This window comes from Cryptomeria japonica, chromosome 10 (assembly GCF_030272615.1).
Source record: "Cryptomeria japonica chromosome 10, Sugi_1.0, whole genome shotgun sequence".
NCBI classification, from domain to species: Eukaryota; Viridiplantae; Streptophyta; class Pinopsida; order Cupressales; family Cupressaceae; genus Cryptomeria; species Cryptomeria japonica.
The window spans coordinates 807,463,447-807,481,794 of record NC_081414.1 but is presented as its reverse complement, the minus strand read 5'-3'; positions in this window follow the sequence as shown (position 1 = coordinate 807,481,794).

Sequence of the window (18,348 nt, the reverse complement as noted above, 5' to 3'; positions counted from 1 at the left end):
TTATCCCTTATTTATTTATCTCTCTTTCTCACTCACACACTCCTTGTTACTCCTACTCATATAGATATCTCAATATGTCTTACACTTTCACACATGCTCCTTGTTTCTCCCTCCCTATCTCTATCTTTATCTCTATTACCTCCTTTATCTCTCTCTCACTCCCTCTAGATCTATCATCCCATCTCTCTCTCTCCCTCTCTATCTATATTGCATTATCTCTATCTCACTTTTATTCACTCCAACACTCCTACTCTCTCTATATATCCTTTTACCTCTCTCTATATATCACTTCTCATATCTTTATCTTTTTATGTCTCCATCCACCCCTCCCCCTCTCTCTCTTTCACCCTTAATATTTTCCAAGTTATATTTATTTCTCTATCTCTACTTTCTATACTTATATCTCCCTCTCTTTATCCCTTTTTCTCCCTTTATCCCTCTCTCTCTATCACTCCCTTTTTTTATTTCTCTCTACTTTTCTCTCCTCCCTCCTTTCCTCTCCCTTCCTCTCTACCTATTTTTATATATCTATCTCCCTCTCCACCTATTGCAAACATAACAAAACAAAACAAAAAAATTATAATCTTATCTTTAAAAACATATGATAAATTGATAAACATATAATACTTGCACAAAATGCGGAAAATCTTAATTTGGTATTAAATTAAAAATCATTCTCTATATTGAAATTAAATATATTTAAATATTCTAAATCAAAAAATAATAATTTATAATCTTATATTTAAAAATATTTTGAATTAGTATATATTTTCATAACAAATATTATAAATTAAAATATTATATTATATTTACTTATAGTTTTTTTGAAATAATTAGTAATAATATCATCTATAATATTATGTTCATAAAATTATATATAAAATATAACAAATCAAAATTATAGAATTTGATAAATTTTAAAATTGTAAAATTGTAAAATACAATCTTAAATTTAAAGTGTGTAGCAATATTATTGATGGATTTTATTTAATTATTAAATCAACAAAGTCGGCAATTTTTTTGAAATAGACCACTCTCCCTCTTTCCTCTCCCTCTCCATAGCATATCTCTATCTCTATATCACTTTACCTCACCATATATATATATATATATATATACCTCTCCCTCTTCACCTATATCCCTCTATCTCTTGCTCTCTATATTTCCTTCTCTATCTTCATCTCTCCCTCTACCTCTCACTATTTGTGTATCTAATTGTCTCTCTTATTCTCTCATTATATCATCATCTCTGCCTCTATCTTCCTCTCTACCACACTATTTTAAGACTTTTCTCCCTTTCTCTACCTCTCCCTCTCTCTAGACCTCTATATCTATATCCCTTTTCCTCAATTTCTATCTCTCAATATTTCTCCAATGTCTCCCTCTATCTCTATCTCATTAAATTTCTCCTTATTTCCACCCACTTCTCTCTCCATCTTTGTGTTTCTCTTTATCTTTATTTTCTTACACCTCTCTCTTTCCCCTTATGTATTTCTCTCTTTCCATCCCCCTTTTCGCTCTCTCTCCATGTCTCCCTATTGCAAACATAGCATGAGTCTATTGTTGATGGATCTTGATTATCTTATTGATTTAGAGATTTTTTATTAGCTGTGTTTGGATCATGTAAGTGGATGAATAGTTTATTTGAAGCTATCACTCCTCCATTAAGAACTTTCTTGCACAAACAACATCATTTTCCAAATGTCCTACCAATTGACCTTATGTATTTAATAAATGTATGCAAAAAATAAACCAATTTTTTTTGTAATTAACATTTCACACCTTTTCAACATACCTATTGCACACTAAGGTGTGATTGCTAGTAAATATTTTTACTACAATACTATAAAGGCAAGTACTCACCACTGATTGGCACTTGTTCCATATCATATTTTTTATTTTATTTATATTTAGATATGTCTCTTGATTCTATAGATGACATTAGATTTAAGGATCTTATATCACGTTATCATATTATTTTACAAATTTCATATATTATATTGAATGCATTACATTATGGCATCATCATTTATATTTCTTTTTACATTTTTTTATTTTGATTTTTTTTTGTAGAAATGGCTCTAGCTTTTATTGTGCTTGAGAGTATGTCTTTTTAGTTCATTTTTATTCACTTTCCTTTTGTTCGTGTATTTTGACATATTAATCAAGTTGGAATGATACTAGTTGCCTTATTTAAAATCTTTTTCAAATGTAAGTATATTTTAGATCTAAAAGCTGAAGAGACATTTGAAAAAGCATTTTTGTTGTTTCGTCTAAGGGGCTTCAATAGAATACAAAATTTCCTCACAAATCAAATAACATTGAGCAATAAAAACAAATTATATATATAACTAAAAATATATATTTAAATATGTTTAATATCAAACAAGTAAAAGTACACACCATATATTCAAATGAAAATTTTGAATTTTGAAACATTTAATAACATAAATTCTATGATAGTTTTGACTCCCTAAATATTATAACATAAAATTAATTTTAAACTCCAATTAAAACTTGTTAGAAATCAACAAAAAAAATACTAAATATCCACATGTAATGAGAATAATTTGTCATTATTTTTCCACAAATTCCTACAACTAAAAATAAAAATAGAACCAAAATTGTAGCTAATAAAACTAATTTTTATAGGAATAAAAAAATTGTGAAAGGGGCGAATAGAGAGGCATAGATGGAGGAAGCGATCTTGGGGTCGGAGGCTCTCAAGGATTTCACTCGGGAGAGAGAAGTGGAGATGTGAATAGCAAGTGAGGCCAAGAAGAAGAGCACAGAGCATAAACTGGTGTTCGACCATGAAGACTTTTGGGTTAACGACCCAAGTAAGAAGAAGAAAAAATTGCTTTCTTTTGTAATGGGGATTTTGGGTAGTGGTATTTTGTTATGCTTTGTTTGTTGGTACCCTGAGATAGTGGTAACATGCCACATTTTCTAAGTGCAAGGTTGGTTTGTAGGCATGATGTAATTTATGTGGATTGGTGGTTTAAAGGTTGGAGGTTGTAGGATTATTGTTAGTAGTTGGTAGTTTCTCCATGTTCTATGACTTGAACAAGGGTTTGTCCCTTCTTTTTCTATTACAGAATGTATGTTTTTTATATTTTATATTAATAATATATATGGAAATTACTGATCAAAACAAAAATTGTAAAAGAAAGGTGAGAGAGAAAGGTAAAGAAAATTAATTTTTCCAAACTTAAACTTCATATATCTTTTAGATAATAAATAAATCTAGAAAACCTATTCTTCACTTGACCTAAAAATTGCAATCAATGTGGAAAAAGGTGTTATCATTGAACAAAGGTGAGATAATGTAAAATAGGCTAATGTAAATTAACAACATAAATTCAATGATTTATTTACACAATCTGAAAAAAGTAACAAAGGTTTTCAAAAGTAAATCAAGTTTATCGAATGCTATTTTTTATTTTTTTATTATTTGATAAAATTGAATATTTTAATAAAGAATTACTTAACAAAAATTAAAAAGAGTAAAAATTACATGTCATTCCAACCAATCTATGAGAAAAAATATATATATTTCTTCCATGATTTGGCCTTATAAAATGTTAAAAATTAATTTTTTGGCTAACCTAATGTAGTGAACAAATATAAAATTCAATTTTAATCTAAAGTTAATAAATAATAGAATATGATGCACATTTGGATTAAAAAAAAGGTAAGTAGTTTAAAATTTATGAATGTTTTTTAATATATAAATCTTTTCAAAAAACCATATACATTGTATTTAGAAAATAATATGAATTAGTTATTTAAATTATAATGAAACATATATTGTGTATCTTCAATATCAATAGTTTTCTATACAAAACCCTTTTCATTTTATTTAGTATACTTACATATTTTTGTATTAATTATTTAAAAAATAATAATAGAATATTTTTGGATAACACTAAATGAGTAATATTTTAAGTTCCTTTGGAAATCCCTCTTGCTTAAAACCTAAGATAATACCAAGAAATGTTTTAGAGGCAATTCATATTCAAGATAGAATTTCTTTTAAAAAATCACCCAAATCTAAATATAAGTCTAAATGTTAGCACTTTTCCATCTAGTAGGTTTTTTATTATCACTATTTGGCCCACCATGATCTCACTCTCACCCATAAATTAACAATAAAAGTTTATATGGCAATCCCATATTTTGGGCACAAGTTGAAGAGATCACTCCCACAACCAATGGGCATAATAATTATTCAATTCTAATTTGCGCAAATATATTTTAGATCGGACATACAAAATATCTCACCATCAGTAAGACATAATTGTTAAGAAATACATTTTAAATTGATTTGATATCCTTGAATATATAGTGAAATATCACAAAAGTTGATGCAAGAGAGTCCTAGAAGAACTTAGATTAGACCTAATTTCAAAATCATGTGAACCCTTTCCATTCCTTGTGGAAGTAGTGGAGTATGTCACATGTTGGATATGGGACCAACAAAAATCCAAATAGGTCTGCACCTATCCACACCTGGATTGGGATGCTCTTCTAGTATCTAGAGCATGTGCACACGTTACATCAATTATAAGACTGGGTAGTTTGACATAAATCACCTCTAGTGATTAGATTTGATATTTAAACACATCAAGAGGTGTAGGAGATCATTATCAGTGACTGGGGAGTAGTTTAGGAAGCATTAGTTAGAGGAAACTAGATCTAGAATATTTGTATTAAGTAATTTCATTGTAATAAGCTTGTGGTAGCATGTGTGTTTGCATGGGGTCTATAGGCTTAACGTAAGGAGCATATGAGGGTCTACAAGCATGTGATTAGTCTAAATACTTTAATAAAAGTCTCTATTATTATCTACATTCAAATCGGTGTTGTGTTTTTATGTATGTTTGGTTGCAAGGTTGGATAGTTCATTTTGGATCCTCTAACCTTGATTGCATCAAGTGGTATTAGAGAAAGATTCAAACTTGAGGAGGTGGGAGCTCTAGAAGACCCTTGGTGTGGTCAAATCATTGAATAGAAGCAGGCTACTAGCATTGCTAGCCGAACACCAAAGTGAGGCAATTGCAACCTTGATCTAAAATATTGAATTGAGGAAATCACACTTAGCTTAGAAGGAGAGATGTCACCAAGAAGGATGCCAATAATTGACAATGTCATTGGAAGAGTCAAGGAAATGATGGACATGGTGATATAATTGAAGAAATGACTACATGTCATTGAGGAAGATCAAAGGAAGGGCATAAAATGAAGAGAAAAACAAGAGAGTGATGATAAAGAGCCAAGGATGGAAGAGAAAGATGAGGATATTCGAGATGAAGAGGAGTCACATAGATCAAGATGGTGAAATAAATCAACAAGATTGGAAAGAGGCCAAGGATTGTGATCCCTAGTTATGTTGGAAGCCTAGATCTAGAAGAGCTTACTGATTGGATAAATGAGATGGATTACTTAAAATTTGAGGAGATAGAAGATTTAGAGTGAGTGAGCTTCACCAAAACCAAGCTAAAGGCTCATGCTACCATTTGGTGAAAGGAAGTACAATTGGACAAAAATAAAAGAGGGAAGGGACAGATCATGAAATATGATAGCATGGTAATAAAACTGAAGAGTCAACTCATACTCATGGAATATGAATTAGAGATATTGAAGAAGGTTCAAAATTTGTGGTATAGAGAGAAGATAGTGAAATATTACACTAAGGATTTTCACAAGATTATCATTAAAACTAGACACAATGAAGCCATAAGATAGAAGGTGGGGTGTTAAATTAATAGCCTTAGAACCAATATTCAAGATAAATTAATCCTGGTCTGAATGATCACCATAGAGGGAGCCTATTAATTTGCATTGAAGGTTGAGGAAAATTTTGCCAAAAAGGCAAAACAAATGTTGGGTAAAAGGAACTAGAGGGATTCAGAGAAGTGGATATAATGTATAGAGAGGAGACCATACACAAATAAAAATAGATGAAGGAGCCCTTTCTAAAGGGAAGATAGGAGAACCAAAAAGAATTCATATCGCAACTGGAGGAAAAAAAAGGACTGGTGCCAGGATAATGAATACTAGAGAACTAAAGGAAGACCTAACCAGGGATCATTCCAGGGAATTTGTTTCATGTGCAAAGAGATTGGGCATCATGTGTTTGAATATTATTGGGAGAGTGCTACAAATTTAAGAGATTTTAGAGACATAAGTTCCTATGTCAAGGAGGAGAGGGATAGATAATCTAGATCTCAAAGACACCTAGAAAAGGGTGAATCATTGATCATGAGGAGAACCCTTTTGTGGAGATAATCCAAAGTTGAGCCACCATAGACGAGAATCTTATTTTGAGCCAAGTGCAAGTTAGGAGGCAAATGTTGTAAGGTTATCATCGGCAATGGTGGTACAAACAATTTGGTCTCCAAGGAGATGGTACAAAAGTTGAACCTAAAGAGGGTTAAGCACCCAAACCAATACTGAATTGAATGGATACAAGATGATCATAAAATTGTAGCAAGTGAATAGTGCCTTGTTAGTTTTCACATTGGCTCATATAAGGATGAAGTATTGTGTGATATCATGTCGATGGATGCTTCTCACTTACTACTAGGGACGCCTTAGAATTATTATATAAGGGTCATATATGATAGAAGGAGGAATAATTACACCATAACCAAGTATGGAAATAAGCATATCTTGATTCCCTTGGAGGGAGAAAAAAAAAAGATGGTATGTGGTGCTGCAAGGATTTTTTTGGTGGATAGAAGGAAGTTCCTAGATGAGCTAAAGCATAAAAACACCTATTTTGCACTCATTCCAAGGAAATGTAGTTGTAGGGATGCCATAATTGTTAGTATAAGTGGAGCAGAGGTACCACGAAGAGGCTGTACAATTTATTGAATAATTCCAACAAATTGTGTCAAAGATGTTTTGGAGGGAGTATCACTAGTCTAAAGCATTAGCCACCACATAGACCTAGTAGTGGAGAAAGTTTTCCTAAGAAGGTAGCACATCAAATGACACTAGTAGTGAATGCAAAGTTGACAAGACAATTTCATTTGTTGTTAGAGAAAGGGTTTATCTAAGAGAGCCCAAGTCCATGTCTAGTACCTACTATCTTAGCACCAAAGAAAGATGGGGAATGAAGGATGTGTACTGACTCAAGAGCCATCAACAAGATCACCATACAATATCAGTTTCCTTTTCCAAGGATGGATGAAATAACAGATTGTTTTATTGGTGCAAGATACTTCACCAAGATTGATCTCAAAAGTGGATACCATCATATCATAATCAGGGAGGGAGATGAGTGGAAGATTGTACTCAAGACCAATGAAAGACTCTATGAGTAGAAAGTCATGCCTTTTGGACTCATTAATGCATCAAGCACCTTCATGTGGCTGATGAATGAAGTATTGAACAAACTTTAAAGTAATTTTCTCATTTTTTATTTGGATAGCATTTTCATCTTTAGCAAAAAAAGGGAAGAATGCATTTGCATATCAAGAAAGTGTTCCAATGGTTGAGGGAAGAAAAGTTGTTGATCAACATCAAGAAGTTCAATTTTATTAAGGATGAGATAGTTTTTTAGGTTTTGTCATCTTTGTTGAAGAGTTGAAGATGGATCCAAAGATGATGAGAGAAACTGCATAATGGCCTACACCAGTAGAAATAGGGAGGTTAGATATTTTCATGGCTTGGAAATCTTTTACCAAAAGTTCATCTAGAAATTTGGTACTATTTGCATGGTTATGATGGAAACAATGAGGGGAGACCAAAAAGAGTTCAAGTGGACATATGGAGCATAGAACAGTTTTGAACTGTTAAAGAAAAAAGTGATGGAGCAACTGATGCAGATCTTGCCAGATTTAAGCAAAGTCTTTCAAGTGGATTGTTATGTCAATGGTAATGATATAGGAGCTATTATGAGCCAAGAAGGGAGACAAAATGCTTATTTTAGTAAAAATTTAAAGAATGCCTATAGGAAGAACTCAGTATATCATCAAGAGTTCTATGTCATAATTCAAGTGTTGAAAAATGGAGAAATTATTCTCTGTTAAAATAATTTGTATTGTACACTAATCACCAAACACTCTAGTACCTAAATAGTTAAGAAAAATTTAATCAATGACACATATAGTTGGTGGAGTTCATGCAGAATTACACTTTTGTCTTCAAACATTAGAGTGGAAAGTTAAACCAGGTTGTAGATGCACTAAGTAGAAGAAGGAATTAGTGATGAAGATGAAGGTAACTATAATGGGATTCAATGAGCTAAAATAGTTGTACAAAGATTATCTAGACTTTATAGAGGTGTGGAAGGAAAGTGAGAGGCTAGTAGTGACATATAGGAGGAAGTGGTTGTATTATTTCATCTAGGATGGCATGTTGTTCAAAGTAAATCAACTATGTAATGCTAGGAGCTCAATGAGGGAAATTTTGATCAAGGAGAAACATTCTAAAGGGTTGGCAGGATATTTTGGGATTGAAAAAATAGTAGCTTCAATGAATGAGGATTATTCTAGCCTCAAATATACAAAGATGTCTAGTATTATGTGTAAGAGTGTAGGACCTATCAAGTAGCTAACGGGGTTAGCCAAAATATTAGATTGTATCAACCTCTTCTAATTCTAGAAAGACCTTGGGAGGATAAAAGTATTGATTTTGTCTTAGGATTTTTGAGGACTCAAAGGGGACATGACTCCATATTTGTGGTGGTGGAATGACTCTTTAAGATGGTACACTTTATTCCTTGTAAGAAGACTCATGATGAAATTCATATTATCAAATTATTCTTTGAAGAATTAGTGAGGCTACATGGTGTATTGAAGAGAATTATTTCAGATTGGGATGCCGAGTTTATTAGATACTTTTAGAGAACACTATGGAAGAAGATGAAAACTGACCTTAAGTTTAGCTCAACATTTCACCCACAAACTATGGATAGATTGAGACAATGAACAAAAGACTGGTAAACTTGCTTAGATGCTTGGTAGGAGATAAAACTAGGAATTAAGATATGATCTTGCCACAAGAAGAGTTTGTATTCAACAATTTTATAAATTGGAGCATCAAAAGAACACCCGTTGATGTCACTATCAAATTACACCCTAGAGGAGTCACCAAACTCTAGGACAATAGCCCACAAGATAAGAAGAGTGCATAGGTAGAGGAGTTTGTTGAATATATGAAGACTATCCACAAGGAGGTCAAGCAACACCTAGAGAACATGAACAACCAGAACAACGAGCGAGTGGACATCAAGTAGAGATAGAAAGAGTTTGAGTTTGGAGATGAATGTATGGTGTATCTCTAGAAGGAGAGATTCTAGTAGGCACATACAACAAGTTTAGAATGAAGAAGTTTGGGCCCTACATAATCATCCAGAAGTTTGATTCTAGAAATGACTATGAAGTAGATTTAGTGGAGGGTGTGATCATTTCATCAATATTCAACATTTTAGATCTCTATCAATTTCAAGGAGGACAAGAAGACAACTCAAGATAATTCCTACAACACTAACTACCATAATCACCACTAGAGTGGATTGAATAGATCCTACATAGTGGAAAAAGACGCAACACCCAAAATAAGGAGTACAGGGAATATTTGGCCAACTAGAATAACAAACTAGTGGAGGACACAACATGGGTCTTAGAGAAGGAACTGAAGTAGTTTGGGGCACACCTAGAAATGTGTGAGGTAAAATTTTCAAATAACCTCAGGGGTTTGACATAGGAGCATCCCAAAAGAACTTAGAACAGATCCAATATCAGAAGAATGCAACTTGTTTTCATTCCTTGTAGAAATAATGGAGTATGTCACATGGTGGATATGGGATAAAGAAATATCCGGATAGTTCTACACCTATCTGCACATAGAGTTAGACCTTCTTCTAGCATAAAGATTTTGTGCACACATTACACCAATTGTAAGACTAGGGAAGCTGACGTGGATCAATTGCACTGATTGGATATGATAATTAAACATATCAAGAGTCTAGGAGATCATTATCAATATCTAGAGAGTAGTCTAGGAGGTAATAGTTAGGGGAAAGTGGATCCAAAAGAATTTCATTAATTAATTTCACTATAATAAACCCATGGTGGCCTATGTGTTTGCATGGGGTGGATAGGCCAAATCTAAGGAGTATGTGAGAACCTACAGACATGTGATCAATCAGAATACTTCAATAAATAAATAAATTATTATCAAAATTCAAATCTATGTTGTGCTTTTATGTATGTTTGGCTACAAGGTTGAACTGTCAATATTGAACCCTCTAACCTTGTCTGCATCAAAAGTACTGATAGGAGATTCTAAAAAGAATAGACAAAAAGAGAATATTTAGATGAAAAAATTGTGTCAATTTAAAATTGTGAGATTTTGCCAAGATCAAGGGCACAATGAAAAGAATAAAGAGAGACAATAGAATGACAAGAACAAACTGTATTCTCATCTATATGCAAATGATCAACTGGATTAACCAATACAATGAATATGAGCCTGCTTGTATAAGCAAGGCCATATGAATATATGAGCACACAATCATGACATGTGGCTCAATGAGAAACAAGGGTAGGTAAGAAATATTAGGGGTAGGTAGGAGAAATAATATAATATTCCACAAGAGGTGGATGACCCACCGAATGTGGAGTGTAACAGCAAGATAAGACCATAAAAGGTGGAATTTCTCCTACAAGCTATATCCCTATGTGCACACTTCCCTAGGTGTCTCATATCCAAACTACAAAGAGATGCATTATCCTAAGTTAACTTAAGTAAAGTGTAATAATATCCATGATGAATATTTATTTACACCAACAAAAATAATTCTTATAACCATTTCAAGTTATTTTTAATTACATATTTATAATTCTAAAAGGTAAGGGAATATAAAAAAAATCAATCTCATGTTACTATATAGAATAAAATTACAAGACATACTTTTTATTTCGAATTATACTTCAAATTTAAGTCAAAATCTAACAAGAAGATAAACATCATATTCAGTTATGCTAATATTATTAATCATCCCTCTCATTTTTCTTATTAATTTATATATTTCAATGTATATTAGACCTATTTTGAAGCCCCTTAACAGTCATAACATTTTGGGGAGGACCTAGATCCTATGTCGACTCTAGTCAAAAAACTAAGTTGTTTTTCGATGGGTGAGTACAAAAGGAGGTCTACCCCTCTCATTTTGATATACAAACACATCAATTCAATTAAAAACCAAGGAATCAAACATTCAAGTTTAAGTGAGCAAGCAAATAGTCTTGTTTCAAGAATTAGAGTAGAGTTAAGGTCAAGATTCAAGCACTGGAGTTGACATTCATGTTCTATGTTATTGAAGACTTCATGAAACCTTAATTCCATGTGGAGACAAACAAAACTCCATGCCAAGGTATATTATTAGTATTTTAGTCATTATTCAACATCTCCCTCAAAATTATATTTTCATTACTGAAATTCAATCATATTTCATTTATATTACATGGTTGATTCCAAAATTAGGGTTTGACCTAAGGAAAATGATGCAGAGGCCTCCTTACACCTAAGGACAAGTCCAAAAGGTTAGGGTCTGACCCTTTAAATGTCAAAAATGACCCTACAAGAAAGGGATCTACATCTTAAGGTTTAGAACTACTCTTCACTACTCAAGCCTAACACCTACTCAAGATGAGTAAAAGGATTCAACTCTTCAAACATACCTTACCAGTGACTCCTTCTCTTAGGGATTTTGAATTTAGCCAATTGATGACATCTAGGAACTATTTCAAGAACTTGTTTTGGACTTAGGCGTCAATTCCTTATACCTCCTTTGGAAACTTACCCCTTAGGCTAATAGCCCTCACATACTGGTATTTTTCCTTCAACTCCAAAATCTTCCACACACTCTGACAAACTACTCACCATTATAGATACCTTTTTGGGAGTTACATTTATCCTCAAAATGGGTTGGAAAGATCTACAGCCTAAAGGTTTGATCCTCTTAGAAGCCTAGAGACCTAATTAGGGCGATTAGGCCTAATTTACAAAGCAACCCCCTTTACCGGCATCCCAAATGCAAAAAGACCTTTATGAGCATGTAGGGAATGGTGAATAACTTCTAATTGTAGGGTTACAATCCTGGAATCCACTACTATCAGATTTTAGGATGACTATCCTAATTTTGTTTAAGGTAGTCACATGGAGATGCCTACCTAGATTCACTTCAAGTGCCTCACAACCAAGTCTTCCCTACAAAGACCCATGCAAATATTAATGTACATAAACCAATATTTCATTCCACCTAAGGAAAGAACTTCTAGAGGTAGGAGATGCAAGATATGACCATTATTTGGTCAAACCCTAGCCAAACCCACATTTCCCGGGTTACACTCAGAAAACTAAGGGTTTCTCACCACATGGAAACAACCAAAGCCTTAGAACACCACCAAATCAAAGATAGTTCATTTCTCCATCTTCTTCATGAATGGTGTTGTCAGATTCAAGTCGGTCAAGGATGTACAATCTCTACAAACTCAGAATTTCTGGGAAAACTTCAGTATTTCAGTGTTTTATTGCTTCATCACTTCAAACCACAACAATAGCAACCTTGGGAATCATGTCCACAAGGTTTATACAATTCTCCAATGGTTTCCAACAAAATTTGGAAGAGGTTGGAGCCATTGAAAGGCTTCCCCTAACCGGACTTTGAAAAGTTGCACTTTTGTACTCAGAAGTTGCAATTTTGCACAAAATATTGTCAAACTCTCTAAGGTTGGGATCCACACACTTGGATCAACCAAACACTCCTAAAAAATCCTAAAAACCTAACAAACATAAAAACAAACATCCTACTACCCCTATTTACCACATTGTCCTAATTGGCTTATCAAATTGCCTAATTAGTGACATTGGTTTACATGGTGGGGTCTTTATTAAATACATGAAAATGCACAAACAAGAGACTTGCAAAATGATCCTAAGATCCTAATCTTCATCATCATTTGCATGATTATCTTGTTTATAAGGTTCCCTTGCACCATACTCCCTGGGAGAAGAGATCTCAAGCCCACTTGAGATCAGAGTTTGGAGATCTGCACCATGGTTGGAAATTTGTTTAGCTATCATTCAAACTGCTTTAGAATATGGTTTTTCCTGCCAAGCCACCAAATACTCTATGTAATCCTAGTTCCTTGTCCTTTTTATGATTCTAGTGTTTATAATCTTTCTCAACTTTGAGGATTCATGCCTTGGAATATCATTGTTTGCTGCAACCTGCATTGGTTCCTCCACTTCATTTCCATTGCCTTTGAAAAGTTTAAGATCACACACATTGAAAATAGGTGACAATCCAAGATCAGGAGGAAGTTGGATTTCATAAGCATTATGTCCATATTTCTTCAAAATATGACATGGTCCAATCTTCCTCTGCATGAGCTTGGTGTATTTTCCTTTTGGGAGTCTCTCCTTCTTCAAATATACCCATACTAAATCCCTAACATCAAATTGTACATCTCTCTTTTTCTTATCAGCATAAGCCTTGTACATTTCTGTAGATTGTTGGAGATGAGACCTTACTTGATCATGTACCTCCTTTATGGCTAATGCAAATACTTCACCATCTGCACTAATAGGCTCTTCCTTAGGTAACTCCCTCAACTCCAATACACCTCTTGGGTGGATGTCATACACAATCTGGAAAGGAGACTTCCCGGTACTCCTATTTATGGTATCATTGTATGAGATTTTTTCCTGTGACAAAATGTTTTCCCATTTCTCTCCATGTTGTCTTATCAAACATCTTAATAGGTTCCCCAAGGACCTATTGACAACTTCAGTTTTCCCATCCATTTGGGGATGGTAGGTTGATGAGAAAGCTAGGTTAGTTCCCAACTTCTTCCAAAGAGTCCTCCAAAAGTGACCTATGAACTTCACATCTCTGTCAGAAACTATGTTTAGTGCCAATCCATGTATCCGAACTATTTATTTGAAGAACAAGTCTACAACATATGAAGCATCACAAGAGGTTTTACATGGCAAGAAATGAGCCATTTTGCTAAATCTGTCCACCACTACAAAAACACTGTCAAAACCTCTCCTTGTCCTAGGCAGACCCAATACAAAATCCACTCTTATGCTCTCCCATGGCCTAGAAGGAATGGGTAAGGGTTGGTACAAGCCTACAGTGGTTGATTTCCCCTTGGCTTTTTGACATATTACACATGTCTCCACAAACTTCCTTACATCTGTCTGCAACTTAGGCCAGTAGTAATGTCTTTTCACAAGGTCAAGGGTCTTGTCAAGACCAAAATGACCTGCCATTGCTCCACAATATTTCTCCCTAATGATATTTAGTCTCATTGAATACTTAGGTATACATAATTGTCCACCTTTGAATAATAATCCATCTTGTATCAGAAATTCAAAAAATTCATCATGATACTGGTCACCAAAAGTTTCACATACCTTGTAGATCTCTCCAAAGTCTTCATTAGCATCATACATGTTCTTCAAGGAATCAATACCAACACTCTCAATCTTGATTTGGTTGACTAGTTAAGACCCTCTTGCTCAAAGCATCTGCAATTTTGTTCTTGACCCCCTTCTTGTGTTTGAGGGTGAAGGTGAACGCTTGTAGGGTCTCTACCCACTTCATGTGCCGGTGGTTTAGCTTCTCTTGGCTATTTATGAGACTAAGTGTCTGATTATCAGTAAAAACTATGAACTCCTTAGGTAATAAATAGTGCCTCCACTTCTTCAAAGACTGAACCAAAGTATACATCTACAAGTCATAAGATGAGTATCTCTTCTTGGCATCATTTAGCTTTTCACTGAAAAAAGCAATAGGCCTTCCTTCCTAACTAAGCACTGCCCCAATAGCCATGTGGCTTGCATCACACTCCACTTGAAATATTTTCTTGAAGTCTAGTAGGGCAAGGACTGGTTGTTCTGCAACTTTCTTCTTCAAAGTTTCAAATGAGTCATCTGCCTCCTTGGTCCAACTGAACCTACACTTTTGTCCTCCCTTTATGGTGTCAAGCATAGGTGCACAAACATGACTAAATCCTCTTATGAACTTCCTATAAAAAGTTGCTAAACCATGGAAGCTCCAGACATCATTCATAGTTTTAGGTGTAGGCCAAGACAATATGGCACTTACCTTCTCTTGGTCCATTTTCACACCTTGTCAGATTACAAAGCCCAAGTAGATGATCGCCTCCTGCATGAACAAACCCTTATCCAAATTTATTATTAGTTTCTCTTCATGTAACCTTTTGAGAACCACATCTATGTGTTTGAGGTGCTCTTCCCTTGAATGGCTAAAGATCAAGATATCATCTAGGTATACTATGACAAACTTTCCTATGAACTCCACCAAGACCTCATTCATCAACCTCATAAAGGTACTAGGTGCGTTGGACAACCGAAATGGCATGACTTTCCATTGATACAACCCTTCATTGGTTTTAAAAGTTGTTTTACATTCATCTCCCAGCCTTATTCTAATCTGATGATATCCACTTTTTAGATCCATTTTTGTGAAATACTTAGCACTCCCCAAGCAATCAAGCAAATCCTCTATCCTAGGGATTGGGAACCTATACATTATAGTTATCTTGTTGATGGCCCTTGAGTCTATACATAGCCTCCAAGTGCCTTCTTGCTTGGGTGAAAGGACTGCCAGTACTGCACATGGGCTTAGAATTTTGCCAATTAGTCCTGATTCTAGCAACTCCTCGATTTTTCTTGTCATCTTTGCATTCTGATCTAGAGTAAGTTTGTATGCTTCTTTATTTGGTAAGGTAGATCCAGGGATTAGATCTATGCATGACTTATGTCTCTTACCAGTGGCAGGGATCTTGGCATTCCATCTAAGATGATGCCTTTGTACTTGTCAAGTAACTATCTGACTGCATGGTCTATGTGCTTATGTCCTCCTCCTTTCTCTTCTGCAAACTCCTCCTTCTTTGTCATCTTGGACTTAGGAATGAGGGCATAGCAAACTACATCCTTCTCTGCAATCTCCTTCATGAACTACTTTCCTTCTACCAACAACACTTTGGCATCCTTTCCCTTTTGTTCTATCTCACTCTCCATCAGGGATAAAAGATCTATCACCTTACCATCCTTGGTGATTGAATAGGTGTTTCTAACCCCATCATGGTAAGCCTTCAAATCAAACTGCCATGGTCTCCCAAATAAGAGATGACATGCATCCATCTTGGCTATATCAAATAGCAACCTATCCTTATATGATCTAATATGAAACTCTACCCATGCCTGCTCTTCTACCACTGCTTTTTGACCTTGGGTGAGCCATGAGACCTTATAGGGGTAAGGATGTGGCAACCTTCTCAACTTAAGCTTCTCCACCATTTCAAGTGACACAAAATTTTTAATAGACCCGAAGTCTATCAAGACCTTGCATACTTTTCCTCCTGCCTTGCAAGTAGTTTTGAAAAGAGACTTTCTTTGTGGGGGATCCTTATCAGATACCTTCATGGTGGTTACTTCTCTCCTCATCATCTGAGCCTCTCCTCTTTTAGGGTAGCCATAGCTATCAGGAGCATTAACACTTTGATAGGTGTTTGCACTTGCCACACTTTGGCAATCATATTCCTGCACCAAGTTGCTCCTTTCTTCCATGGAGCTTGTGGCCTTCTCCGGACACCTATTGGCCATGTGCCCTTCTTGGTTGCAGTTGTAGCATCTAGGAGGTTCTCTACCTTGGGATATTCCTCTAGAGAATGGTCTTCTTCCCCTAAAGTTCCCTCTTTTATTGTAGCCTTCTCCTTGGTTGTAACTACTCTCTCCTCTGGTGCCTTCCTGATTAGACTCGCCTTGGTATCTAAAACCATTTCCTTTACCTCTGAAAGGGCCTCTTCCCCCTCTTTTTTGTCTCCCTTTGCCTCTGATATTTTGTTCTTGCCTTCTCTTTTGCTTCTCCTCCACCTTAAGTGCTAACTGAAAACATTTTTGGACTGTCTCTAGGGTGTGGAGGTTCAAATCTTCTTGGATGGAAAATCTTAGTCCATTGAGATATCTCGCCACCTTCTCATCTTCACTCTCCTTTACCTTGGTCTTCACACACAACTTCATGAACTCCTCTATATAGGAACTCACATCCATCTCCTTCTGCTTCAAATTTTGTCTTCTCTTGTGCAATTGGACATTATAGTCCACTGGAACATAGGCTTCCTTCACCAAAGCCATCATCTTCTTCCAAGTAGCAACTTTTCTTTTCCCCTCTTTCACCCTCTCATCTTGGATGAAATTCCACCAAGTTAGTGCAGCCCCTTTCATTTTGGATTGGGCCATCTTCACTCTTTGGTGCTCTGGTATGTCTTCACTCTCAAAGAAATTGTCCAAGGAGTCTATCCACTCCATCATTGTATCCGGTTCCATCTTACCGGAAAACACTGGCAGATCCAACTTCACATCCATTGTTCTTATTTCCATGGACTTGAGGACACTCATTAGGGGTCTCTGGTCTATAGGAACCTCTAGTTCTTCCTGTCTAGGGATCTCCTCTTCATCCCCTTCTTCAAAACTTCTAGAGTCTCTCTCTCCCCTCTCCACTTTGTCCTTCAACTAGTCTATTTCACCTCTCAAGGCTTGATTCTTAGCCTTGTCTACTCTTCTCTTCACCATCTACTTCTTTACCAAGACATCCAACTTGGTATTGGTCATCCTTGATGGGATTTATTGGGATCCCTCATCCTCTGACATCTTCTCTTGTTCTCCAGTCTAAAGTACACTCCTAAGCTCTGATACCACTTGATGTAGAGGCCTCCTTACACCTAAGGACAAGTCCCCTAGTCTAACCCTTCAAATGTCAAAAATGACCCTACAAGAAAGGGCTCCACATCTTAAGGTTTAGAACTACTCTTCACTACTCAAGCCTAACACCTACTCAAGATGAGTAAAAGGCTTCAACTCCTCAAACATGCCTTACTGGTGACTCCTGCTCTTAGGGATTTTGAATTTGGCCAATTCATAACATCTAGGAAGTATTCCAAGCACTGGTTTTGGACTTAGGCATCAATTCCTATACCTCCTTTGGAAACATACCCCCTAGGCTAGTAGCCCTCCTATACCAATATTTTTCCTTTAACTCCAAAATCTTCCACACACTCTAACAAACTACTCACCATTCCAGATACCATTTTGGGATTTACATTCATCCCCAAAATGGGTTGGCAAGATCTGCAACCTAAAGGTCTGATCCCCTTAGAAGCCTGGAGACCTAATTAGGGCAATTAGGCCTGATTTACAAAGAAACCCCATTTATCAGTATCCCAACTACAAAACCAACCTTATGAGAATGTGGGGAATGGTGAATAATTTATAATTCTAAGGTTACAAGCCTGGAAT